Consider the following 13804-nt stretch of genomic DNA (forward strand, 5'->3'; position numbering starts at 1 on the left):
GAAGAGAAGATGGAGAGATTATAAGAGCTAGAGGTGGTGAAGGACTTGAAGGAAACATTTTTTTCATACACAGCCGGGTAGCTAAACATGTGAATTCATAGAAACTAGGAGCATACACATGACCTGCACTGTACAAGCTCAAGTCAGACAGAAACCTCAGCACAGAGGAGAGAAATGTGGGCTCGAAGTCTCAGTGCTATCCAGGAAGCTATTCACAACTGACATCTGCTGGAAGAGGGAAAATCAGTATAATTGGGTATAACAATCATAATGCAGGCCAGGCCTGATGCCCAAGGGTAACCGGCCAACACAAAATTTGTTTCTTTTGTTTAGAAAAAGAACATGAAGTTCAGTGGGAGGTTGATGGAGATATTGTAAGAGCTGGAGGAAAGGAAAGAAAATAATTCAAATATATTTTATGAAAAATCTCAGAGAGTAAATAAAAACTCTAAAAAAAAAACTGTTCATGAACTATAAATACCTAATTAGAAAGTTCTAGAAATCGATTGAATTAGAAAAAAACCGCAAAGTTTTGACAGAACAGTCAATACCACTTTCATTTTTAACATTAAGTACTCCTGTCGCTTAAGAAAAATATTGTCTCACAAAACATAAACGAGGTCCAGAGAGATGGCTACGCAACTCAGAACACATAGAACTCGTGCAGAAGACCTGATTTCCTGCTCAGTGTCCAAGTCCAGTGGCTCACAACAGCCTGTAAACCCAGTTCCAAGGGATCCATGTCTCTGTCCTCCACAGGCACTGGCAGCCATGGTTACCTATCTATCTACACAGAGACATGTACATATCCTTTACAACAATAAAAATTTAATATTTAAAAGGAGAAAGAAACAAAATATTTGGAAGAGTTCAGTCATTTTTCAAAAGTCTAGAAATGAGGACATTGAATTCTTAGCACGTCCCTGTGCTCTATTTTGAGTTCACAAAAAAGAAAACAAACAAACAAACAACTCTGTATTAGAGGAAGATTATGGCTGAAGACACGATAATATTCCAGTTTTATTTGTCACCACAAAGAAGTATTTGAATAAAGAGAGGTAAGAGTACCTCAATATAAGGGTTGCAGGCTCCTTCTGTAAGTTTGTTTTTTGTTGGTTTTTGTTTTTGTTTTTTGGGGTCATTTTTACCTTGCAGATTCCCATTAAACTAGCTACCTACTTACAGAGATCTCAGCAATCTCTACCTTGTGGTCTGAAATTCTTCATCTAAACAATCTTTGGGATTTAGGGAGGGTCTGTGGCTTCCGGGAGGGAACAGGGAACGTTTGCCTGCTGCTCTTACCGTTGAAGGGAGATGATGAACTCAACATCTCCTCCCTCTCTGGATGTTTACAGCTTGCTCTAGAGGCTTAAACACTAGCCGTTTGGCCCAGTTTTCTATCTAATCTGTGCTGACATCAGTTCTCTAAGGAAAGCCCAGGCAAAGAGCTAAAGCCCAGCCCAAGGTCCACTGTCGACACTAGAGGATCAAAGTTAGCACATGCCAGCAAGAGAAGGGAGGGAGCGAGTCCTATACTCTGTGGTGTTCTCTGTGGACCAGACATGTTAGATATGTGGACAAGAGTGTGTGGGCCTCAGAACTGAGGGAGTTTATTATTTAGGGAGGAATGAAATCACACACCCTGATTTATTGTAATATTCGGTGTGCCTTGATGGGCAGCCATTAAGGGGGACTGAGAATAGAGGCAGAGAGAAGCAGCAAGCATTTCAGGAGTGGAATAAAAGTGAGTGCAGACACTGAAGTAAAGACAATATCTTTGAGTTCTTGGAGGGCGAGGACAACTCAATATTCCATTCATTCATTTCCTCACTCACTCATTCATTCGCTGTTTTAAGAAACAGTATAGCTAGGCTATCTAAGGCCAGCCTTGAATGCCAATGCTTCCACCTGTTCGTCTGGAGTAGCTACCATAATAAACGTGTTACCATAGCTAAACATGTTAGGTTATTTGAAAATATTTATCTGGCTAAAGATTGACAAAAATTAGCACTTGATGTGGTCAAATATTGATAGCCAAATGTGGTATAAAATTTTATAATAGAAGTGGACTTATTTCCTGGGAAATAGATCATTCCTGGAAAGCAACCAGGGTAGGTTAATGTGTAGATGGTCTTGAATGTGTACCTCATTCTCTAGAGGAGTTCATCCTATGGTGTTAGAGACTATTACCATGGATACATGCCTATGTCAAGCCATATACCTGTTTATAATACAGTTACTGGAGCTTTTTCTGTGTTTCACTCCTTAGCTCCTTCAACAAACAGGGTCTCTTCAAGAAAGGAATTTTAAAAAAAAATAACGTCTTTCATTACTTGAAGAAAGTGGATTGAAGTTGTGCTTAAACTGCTGGATCTGAGAGCAGAGACCGTAAATTCAGGATACCCATCAATATTTATGAGGGCTGAGTGCCCTGGGAATGCTGGATTTTTCAGTTTCTGAGGCAGCCTCTGAGCTGCCTGAGAGGCAGGTGCCCAAGAGTTGGGCCAGAACTTGAGCGAACACCTAGTAACTGGCTGGACTCTTGTTTCCCTCTTCCTCATTGGGAAAAAGCAAAAGTCAAAGGCTAGACCCCCCGATGACAAGCCAGCCCCAAGGAATGGTATTTGCCAGGAATTAGGACAAGCAATTAATTGAAGGATTGGTGCTGAGGGGAACAGGCCACACAAGGGTTTACAGAACCGAAGCCACAAGCCCAGAGGTGCTAGGCTTCAAAGGCACAAACCCTCACACTGCTTGAGGCCATTTAGCACCAGAGCAGATCTTGGCTGCAGGGCTATTTGAATCCCAGAGTCCTAGAGTGGATACAATGCCAGGGGCTTCCAACAGGAAGGGAAGTGAACAGAGCCACATCTCAACCAGGCCAAAGCTTTGGAGGCACTGAAGGATTTTTTTTTGTTTTTGTTTTTGAACCCTGGGCCCAAGTGAAGTCCCAGGCCCCCAGTTCTGAAACAGAAAGGAAAATAGGGGAGCGGGTGACAAGGCTCGTCCTCCAGAGATTCCATTTAAAGGGAGAGACCGCACAGCAGCTCCTTCCAGGGACCCGGGTGTTCAAATCCAAGTGCATTTATTAAGCACCCGCCATTCTGCCCGCTCTTCTGTTGGTGTCTCAAATTGAATATTCTTTCTTGTTAAGTTCTAATGACAATGCATGTACGTTATCAAGTTATATTTCACCAATAAAACTTTTAATTTGCTTAAGGAGGTAGCTTCGGCTGAGGGGCTCTCCAGAGACCCATTTACTGGAAGAGAAACGCGATGCTCTGGGGTAGGCCTCCAATGACGCCTGCAAGCTATCTTGTTATAATGCGAGCAAGGCGCGACACTAGACACCTGCTGGATAATTCCTACAGGGGGAAATAAACTTGAAAGTGGAAGGGAACTTCAAGCCATTCTGTTTGACTTATTTCACAGAGGAGATTTTGAGGTCCTGAGATTAGGTAATTGTTCCAAGTTGTACATATACGTGGACCTGTCTCAGAAAACCTTTGCAGTATGTTTCCTTATTTTGTTTTATTAGGCCTTTGTTAATGTTTTAAAGGTAACACGGCCTCTATTTGCACACTGGGTTCCCAGATGCTGTTGTTTGGGGAATTTGATGAACCTTTAGGAGGTGGGACCATGGTTTGCTGGAAGTAGACCTTATAAATTACATATGGACTCTACATCTAGAACACTCCCTCTCTGTTTCTTGGTCTATTGAGCCAGGGGCCATGACAATCTCCTGTTGCCATGGTTTCCCCAACATGATGCACCCTTAAAGCCAAAAAATTCATCCATCCTTCTCTTATGTGACTTTTGTTTGGTACTTTGTCAAAGTGATAAGAGAAGTAACTGAAGTAGTGTTACTTTCCCAGAACAGTGTCATAGGAAAATATATACATATACATGTATATATACTATATATGATATATTTGTGCATATTGTATATGTGTATTTGCATAATATATGTATATTACTATACATTTATATACGCACATTATTGTATATAGGCATAAACATATATACCAGTATATACTAGTAATATAATACCATATAATTTATACTAATAAATGCCTTTTCATAGTAATAATGAATATAGTATTCCCTCTGAGCTTGTGCATCATCCTTTGCTATTCACCAGGCTACAGCTCTCAGTTACAGTAACACATGAGCCAGATAACCAATGTATGACTCACCATTCAAGATGGCAGCACTGGTTGGTTGGTTACACTACTTTTGGTGAGGCAGAGCTTACATTGCAAATGTAGTGCAGGAAAAGCTGTTCTCATCACTGTAAAGAAAGACCTGGGCTCCTCCGACCCTCCTTTTAAGGGCACACCTCCTGTTACTTTAGGATTCTCCTACCACCCAATTAGGTCCCCCCTCTTAAGGGTCCAACACCCCTCAGTAGCACACAGTGTGTAGCCCAACAATTAATACATGGACCTCTGAGGACACTTACTTAGCAGATTCCAGGTAGGCTAGACCTTCTGGGAAATCGTTATAGGTGAATCTGATATGAAGACTCTTCCCTTCAGTAGAGGGTCAAATAGTGGCTTTTGTAGAAGACTTGACTATGTCCTGATCCCTAGAACTTGTGGGTGTGACTCAGTTGGAATAATGATCTTCCCAGATGCCATGACATTAAAAGGATCTTGAGAAGAGAAAACCATTCTGGAGTATCTGAGTGGGATTGCAATATCCAAACCTTTTCAAACGACACACAGAGGAACTGATAAACATGGAGAAGGAGGCAGGCCGAGATGGTGACTGGAGCTAAACTGATACCAATCAGAGAATATCACCAGCCATTAGCAGCTTCAAGGGGAAGGATGGATTGTCCTCCAGCCTTTGGAAAGAATACGGCCCTGTCAACACTTTAACTTCCGAATTCTAGCCATGAATAGTACAATAGAAGAAATTCTTTTTCCAAGCCACTGGTATTTTGTAATTTCCTGCAGCAGCCACAGAACAACCAATTCAACCTACAGTCTTTGAGGACAGCCATTTTTCTTTCTCTGAAATATCTATGAGTTCAGCCATTTCAGTATTGAAGTAGGACTCAGATACAAGGGAATCTATGTTTGATATTTCTCTGCTTCTGAAACAAACAAGATTTATAAAGATGAGGATGGATCCTGGCTGGCTTCGTAGCAATGGGGAGTCTAAAACAAATTCTCTGACTTTATACAGACGTTTGCATGTTACCAATCCCTCCCCTTCCCTACTGCCCTCCGAAATATAACACGGGAATTTAAATGATTAAGTAGAGAATTAGCTCAGTGTAGTTCCTAACAACACAAAACAGTTGCCTAGGCCAAGCCTTCGATATTTTCTGCTTTGAGTATCTCTCCAAACTTCTCTAAGATCCAATGTTTCTTGCATGTTTTTGTAAAGTTTTTCTGTCCATGACATTATAAAAAATACATCACGGTTCACAAGTGTTTCAAAACGAAACATTGTGGGCTGACTTTCTTTCTTCCTCCCTCTTAAACAGGGATCCTTGACCCCTGCTTCTGTAATCTATACACAAAAGCCATAAAGTTGCACCCCATACTAGTACCATGGCCATCCTATAAAATATAGATCTCAGTGCTTTCTCTTCTACCTCATATCATTCTACAGCCCCAGTCACCTTCATTGATTCCAACAATGCCTACCTTAGAAGAATCTACAATGGTCAAGCTGGGACCGTGTATGTGTGTGTATAGGTGTGTGTGTGTGTGTGTGTGGGTGTGTGTGTGTGTATACACATACACATATACATGTGTGATATATGATATGTTATATGTACGATATGTAAATAATATATATTACATTTGCATTATATATAATATATAATAGTAATAAGTAAAGACAATGGGGCTAGTGATTAGATTGCTGAATGGTCTGAAGAGAGGAAAGGGGGAAAATGATGTAATTCTGTTTTAATTAAAATGTATTTTAATAACATAAAATATGTAGTCAATCACTGATAGAACAATATAGAGGTGAACATACACACATAGATGTATATACACACACGAACACACACACGCACATACACACGTGTATACACACACAGTACCCAAGTCCTCAATGTGTTCATGCTTTGCTCCCCTAAGTAGCTGAGTTCTCAAATCAGCCATGGGATTCTATGCACTCAGATGTTGATTCGCTTACCAAGACAGAAATGACACCTCAATTTTACATCTTTCTCCTCTCCCTCTCTCATTCACTTGTCGATTCATTATCAATCAATACTTCATCTTCTTCAACATCCGGGTGATCCTGATGCTCGGCTAGAAAATATCAAGAGCCCTGGTAGAGCTTTCCCAGACTCACTTGGCTGCTCTACCTCATAGGGAACAGCATCTCTCCTAACAGTTCCTTGTCATCCATGTCCCTGCGAATGATGGCTGACTTTCTTCTCAGGAGGACTAAGGTATGACAACACCCACAGCAACAGTGGATGTCTCTGTTTCATATTGCAGGTCCAGCAGCATCCTTTGCTTGAAATTCCCGCCGCTAACTCTGCCACTAGCGAAACTTGAGGAAGAAATGAAGAAAGGAAGTGTGGAAGAGAAAGAGAACATGGAACGCTGTATAGGCTCCCAGGGCCAGCCTCTCTCATAATCTGAAATACAGTTTTGTGAGGGGATTTGCGATGCTAGTGGGAAGAGACAAGAAGGAAAAGGGAGAGGAAGAAAAGGTGGTGAGGAAGCAAATACCCCAACCTTTTGCAAACCAAGACTCAAGCAAATCCAGACAGAATTTCAATTTATAGGAGGCACTAGACCGTTCAAATCCTTTCCCCAGGATCCAAAGCCTTAACCAGGCACCATGAAATGTGCTTGCTTTCTTTCGTTATCCCCACCCCCTGCCCTGAAGAACTCATGCTTATAAACTCACTTCTCAGTTGTTTTCCATTGAAATAAGTGCTGCCCATCTGATGGGCTCGAGGGCCTCAATCACCTTGGAGGTCACTGAAAATGATTTTTAGAGTTTTGAAGTGCACGGGCCATCTCTGGCTCTTTGTGATGGGCTCTCTGATTCCAAGAAGTGCCACATTAACACTTCAGCTAGGAAGAGATCCATCTTGCTGGTGCTAAAGAGAACGATCAGGGCTCAGTAACACAGATTACTACTTCATACAAAAAAAAAAAAAAAAAAAAAAAAAAAGCAAAGCGCCACCATTTGTATTGCAATAGGAGACCACAAATGGAGACCTGGGATCATGCAGCTGGTGGGGAATGGCTTCAGAGGAGGAAGGGGGCTTTATCAATGCCCAATAGGAGGGACCTGATTCCAGTGGTCATTCAGGGAGAGAGGAAAACAATTTCTGCATTCTCCCAATGAGTCTCTTAGGGAACCAATGTCAGGAGAGCAAATGCACCGGCACCCATGGGACTCAACTGTTAATCGCACGAAAGTCTGCATGAAATGCCATCATCTATTTTGTGTCTGTCAGCTGTGATCGCCATTGAAGAGCAGCTAAACTTTCATGAAAAAACGTAAATAAATAAATAAATAAAGAATGGGAGTAGATATCTCAACTGACAGGTCTACCAGATGAACTTCTCAGCTTCCCTCAACTGTTCAATCCATCTTGGCTCTATAGTGGTGGACTCTGTGTTGCCTTAGAAAGTTCTTGGGAGGAGTAAGGTCAAATTCAAGTTCACGGACAGAAGCCTAAGATGATTCATCTTAACAAGGCAGAAAGCACTCCATAGCTATCACTGACAGAAGACAGCCTCTTTTTAGAAAATTTATGTAATGGATTTGCCTGCCCAAGAAGAAGAAAAACATCCATTTGTGTTAAGTATGTGGATAGCCCTTGTCAGGAGAAATGAGGTAGGAGCTAACGGTCAATTTTCAACTTGAAACGTCTTTCTTCCCTTGTGGTCAACCTGACCTCCCCAGCAGTCAGACATTTGCTTGAATTGGTTCTCATCACTTAATATTGCCCTAGTCTTCTACTCAGAGTGCTTATTTCTGAATTTAACTTTCACTCTACAACTGGGTCTCCCACCCCTAACATAGGACTCTATTTTGCATGTCCAATCGCCTCTGCATAATAGTAAAACAGGCAAAGCCACTAAGGACATGTGCTTTTTCTCCAATGGGAATGGCGTACAGAGACTGGCCAGCCCCTTGGCCTCGAAACATTGTGGGAGAGAGATGAAAGTCATAAACATGGTAATAGTGAGAAAAAATTGATCCAATATAGGCACGGTTATAAATGAGAAAAGAAAACCCTACAAATTATCTCAGTTTATGGTCCTTGAATACAAAAAGAAAAGAAAGAAATGGGTGTGTTAAATGATAATTTGCAATCCCTTCCTGGAAGACTAAGAATTATTAAATATGATTTCATTTTTGTTGTTGTTTTCCAGAAAGGAATCATAACTTCATCTTCCTTCGACACTACCTTCTTTCTTTCTTATTTTTACTTTCAAAGCTCCTCAATATGTAATCAGAAGTGTTAATATTAAAAAAGAAATCAGAAGTGAAGTCCACACCTCATTTTCTGTCTGCTCTCTTTTCTATTTCCTGTTTGGTTCCTATCATTTCTTAACTACTTAATCTGACAGTCTTGTATTCCTGCTGAATATTCATATTTCAGTCACAGTAAGCTACTCATTAACGTTCAGACCCACTTCCACCTCGTAGAAACCATTCTCATCCTTTCCCTCTCGCGGACTCCTTGAGCATATTCATTACCTCCCCTCTTGATCTCCGTAATTCACCAATGCTGGTCTTCTGACATTCTGCCTCAAAACACTATTGAAACCCCATTTAAAGCCTTGAATCTGGGATAATTTATTTCCCCACTCCATCAACTCTACTGATTGCCAGCTCGTCCCTGCCTCACATTTAAATGGCTGACTCTCATCTCCCCCCCCAAGCACTTTATAAACCTTTAACTAACATTATCTATTTCTTCCACAAAATTACATGTATTTTCATCTCTTTGTGAAGCCTGTTTTCTAATTGGTTTCGTTTATTTAGCTTATCTCTCCAATTTTCTTCTTTTATAGTCATTTTTCATAACCCTCCTTATTGAGCCGCTTTTAATCACGGAAATGCACCTTGGTTTAAATGGCCTGAAGATAAATATTGAAAATGCATATGCGAATAGTCTAAACTTGATTACCTAATGGCTTGGGTGAGGATAAAAGGAACAAGAAGATAAATTGTCACTGGCCAGATTGAAATCCATAACTGGTTTTAACATTTGTAAGCCCATATCCTAGCTCTCCAATAGCCACTCACCAGCAGCCTTTTTTCAAGGTTAGCAACAGGAAAGTAATCTGAGACACATTTTCTCTCTGGGCCAAATGTCACTTTTCATGGTAGAAGACACCATCTCTAAGTATGCCACGGACCATTTAAAAATCAGAGGTTGGGTTTTGAGCCTAGACAAAGGATGTCGAAGAGGCATTTCATAGGTCTCCCAATACCTTCTCACACTGCAGCATTTTAGAGTCCCACGCCAACTTATTTAATTCACGGATACCAAAACCAAACCAACCAAACAAAAGAGCACGCTTCATACAACATTTCACAACAGCTTCCTCCGCTGAACAATTTCAACCCCGCCTCTACTCGGAAAGAGGCACTCTGCTGAACAGACAGATCCTCTGTATTTAAAATCCAACTTACACCAGGGCAGCCAAATGGAAGTTCAAGCTTAATAACCTGCAGGTGTTTTTCTGGTTTCCTTGGTGTAAGAGATACTCACGATCAAAGTGCATCAGACTCCCAGAATGGGTGTTTCTATGTCTGCTTTTGGGTCGTTATAAATGCTCTGCTTCTGAATGTTGGGCCCTTGCTCATCCTTCCTCATGCTGGGGGTTCGCACCATTTGCCCTTTCAATACTCGGAGAAAGGTAGCGTGATGCATGCACTCTCTTCTTACCACTGCTATTAGTGTTTTACTCATGGCCATCGCCATACGTAAGACATAGGAGAATTGTTGGGAATCTGCATAAGCAACATTAAAACATTAAAACATTAAAACGCCGAACTCAATGGCGTTTAAGACTTGGCATTAAATTCTGTTTTATCTTCCGGGAAGCGGCTGCCCTAAAACAGGTGAATGATTTTAACCTCTAAGTAGAGGAGGTAAATAGATGCTGTAGGTAGAAATGTAGGTGGATAAAGGTTGGGGCTTCGAAAATGATTTTCAATCCTATGTCTCTCCATCTGTCAGTCTGTCTCTGTCATTCTGTTTCTGTTTCTGTCTCTGTCTCTATCTCTCTCGCCCTCTATGTGTATGTGTGTTTGTATATGTCTCTCTGTGTGTATATATATGTCTCTCTCTCCCTCCCTCCCCCTCCTCTCCCTCTCTCTCTCTCTCTTTCTCTCTCTCTCTCTCTCTCTCTCTCTCTGTGTCTGATTTCCAGGCAGTTGAAGGGTACGGAGTCACTATTCTTATGCTTACTGAGTGGAAATTGCCTCTGAATTCCTCCCAAAGTCTAACAGTCCATTCATACATGGGTGTCACTTCTTCCCTGGTACTCGAGTCTCTCTCGTGTTCAGTCACCCATGTCTATAGTAAAAGTTTAGGGCACTTAGATTTCATTCAGTGGGTAAGAAAGTATCTTTAACATCAGTTTCAGTCAAAGGCAGAAACTGAGTGATGGGTTATAAGAAGGAAGTCACTTTGCAGATGTGGTTCTTTATGGTGTGAATTGGCTAAGATTTATGGAGAGAAGTCTGTCTTCCGGTGACCACGAATCCTAGGAAGCACGTTGTAAGCTGTAAGGTGAAATGCTGGTCAACCAGATACATTTTCAAATTAGTAACAGAATTTCCCAAACTGTTCCCAAATTGTTCAAGGGCTACACTTACCATTAGCTACCACTGTTTATCTGAAACTTAAATGTGAATGGACACATAGTGTCCTTGATCTCTAGTCTGAGGATCCTGCCTTGGCTTGGCATCTCTTTGTAGGTGACCTGTTTAGTTCTAGGCAGTCTGGTCTCTTGTGATAGCACTGGCTGGACAGAGTAATCCTAGACAGAAATGGAAGAGGCTAGTACTCCATTTAGAATCAACCAACCTCTTGGGTTTAAACTCTATCTTAACATGACCTGGGTTGCCTATTTAACCACTGTACATGGACATTTTCCAAACTAGAAACATGGGGCTCCATAAACACTATGCTTTCTGCAGCTATTGTCAGGAAGAAATGCTGATTCCTGAGCAGAAAGGAAAGCCCATACCAAAAGCATTTAATAAATGCTAGATATCATTACCAAACCACACAAATCTTTGCGGGTTCCTCACCTGGCACCCAGGACGGTCAACCTGCTCATTAAAACTGCTTTCTGACTGCTGTTTCAAATTCATTATTTGACAGACCCTTTGTCTAGTTACTGCTCATGGGGGATATGATTTTCAAATTGGAAAAAATATAAAGTTTTAAATTTAAATATATGTCTCTGGAATTTCTTATGGGTCACTGTACTGAACTCACGAGACACACAATCAATTCCTAATTTGTTCCTCAGTTCTATTTATCTCTCAGTCTGCCTATTATTCTTTTTTTCCTCGCCTCATAAGAAAGCAAATGTCACACCAGCAAACAGTCACTTATTTTATCCACTAGACAAAACAAAATACATTCTCCATGGCAAATGATTTACTTGCCTTCTAGACACCCCACTCCTGCCTTCCCACAAAACACACATCCACCTGTTCCCTCACTTGCCCTATCCTGGAATTATGTGTCTTGGTGTATTATTGTCCTCCTCTTAACTTAATAAGCTGCAAAAGCAGACAGAACAGTTAAGAACCTGCTCAAGGGGGAACACAGGGAGCCAGTGGCAGAGCTGAAATGAGTCTGTCCCAGTTCTTTGGCTCCCTGCCTAGCACTCTGTCCAACAGAGTATACAGCAGACCTGGGTCTGTTGAATAGGGGCCCATGGTTGCTAGGGCACAGGATGAAGCTAAAGTTGGGAAGCTCTTCTGTTGCTCCCCATGGCGATTAATCTGTTTGAAGGTCTGGGCTCTGAACCTTGGATTCCAGGTCCGAATTCCTTCATAAAACCTCGTGTTTTGAAAGCCGCAGGCAATGACCCTGTGGATTTAACTAGATGCATTCTTACAAAGCAGAGTCAGGAAGGAAAGCTCCTAAGTGATTGGAATCTGCCAACCCACTGTCTTGTGCCCCTGGCTCCCAGCATGGGGGCCCGGGAGAGGAGAATCCCACGCCAAGTCAATTTTCACTGCTTGGGCTACCACTGTGGAATGCTGGGTTTCCTTAGAGGCATGGCTGTCATTTTGGATGCTCTTCTTAATGAAGGCTTAGGCAGTAATCTAAAAGGTCACTGCCTGCTCACACAGTGGTCCTTGTAGCCACACATAAATTATATAGCCACAGTAGATAGGGTAGGGTCTGTTTCAGGCATGAGGAAACCAGTTAGTTTGCAACCTTGGTGAAATGAAATCTACGGGCTCTTTGCTCTTAAAAGCTTCGAAGTCTTCACCTACTTCAGTGGTGAGGAAAGTTAAGTTAAGAGGAAAAAGTCAGGTGCCACCACCGTCTCTGAGAAAGGATGCAATAGACCCTCTTTCCAAACCTATGCACCATGTGTGTGTGTGTGTGAGAGAGAGAGAGACAGAAAGAGAGAGAGACAGAGAGAGAGAGCGAGAGAGGGAGAGAGAGACAGAAAGACAGAGAGAGACAGAGAGACAGAGAGAGACAGAAACAGAGACAGAAAAAGACAGAGAGAGACAGAGAGAGACAGAGAAAGAGAGAGAAAGAGACAGAGAGACAGAGAGAGAAAGAGACAGAGAGACAGAGACAGAGAAAGAGACAGGGAGACAGAGACAGAGAGAGACAGAGAGAGAAAGAGACAGAGAGACAGAGAGAAAGAGACAGAGAGACAGAGACAGAGAGAGAGAGATTAACTGTTGCTATGAGAACTAAAAAGGAAGAGAAGAAAAAAATGCATGATCATATGACGCTGGCTTAAGAAAGGATACCCTCCATCTCATTCAACAAACCACACCAAGAAATACCTCAGGAAAGTATGTTCTGCTCACCCCAATTAAGTAAGCTTCATTTGGTTGCCCAGCCTTATTTACTGATCTCTCTCCAGTGGTATGCCTATGGCTGAGGTAGTTCCACTACTTAGAGCGCCATTAAGATGCTCGGCTGAACAACCGCGACATAGTCTACTTCCTCTGGCACCTGTACTTAAGCATATGTGCAGTAACCTGGAACTCAGTGAGAGGCAGACCAACTGGCACACTTGCAAACTTGTGGGTTTTATCTGCCTAACCTGCACTTCACTGTGCTACTGCTTAGATCTTGTTCCCCATGTGTTAGAGCTTTGGTTCCCCAGGGTGGAGAAGAAGGGGGATCTGTTAGAAGTGGGGCCTAGTAGGAAATCTTAAGGTTATTTGGTGCTGTATTCCTGAAAGGGGATTGTGAAATTGTAGTTAATCTCTTCAGCCTTTTGTCTCCGGATGAAGAAATAAGTGGGTTGGTTTTACCACATGTGCCTGATGTATCTTGCCTTATTGAAGAGCCAAAGCGATGGGTTAAAACTGTGAATCGAAGTGGATCTTTTTTCTTTATAGGCTGACTGTATCGGGAATTTTGTTATAGTACACTCAAAGCTGACTAACATAAAGTTTGAGAACAACGTTTTGATTTCCCTTTTAGGATTTATGCTTCTTCCTTTACTCTCGGCCCACACAGTTGGGACTGAATTGATTCCATCTATGAGGGATCATTTTGACTGCAGCAATTACAGTACCCTCCCTCCAGAGCCATTTGCTCTGCATTGTGGTTACATGACCTGGCTTA

This window comes from Rattus norvegicus, chromosome 7, assembly GCF_021556685.1.
Source record: "Rattus norvegicus strain SHRSP/BbbUtx chromosome 7, alternate assembly SHRSP_T2T, whole genome shotgun sequence".
Taxonomy (NCBI): domain Eukaryota; kingdom Metazoa; phylum Chordata; class Mammalia; order Rodentia; family Muridae; genus Rattus; species Rattus norvegicus.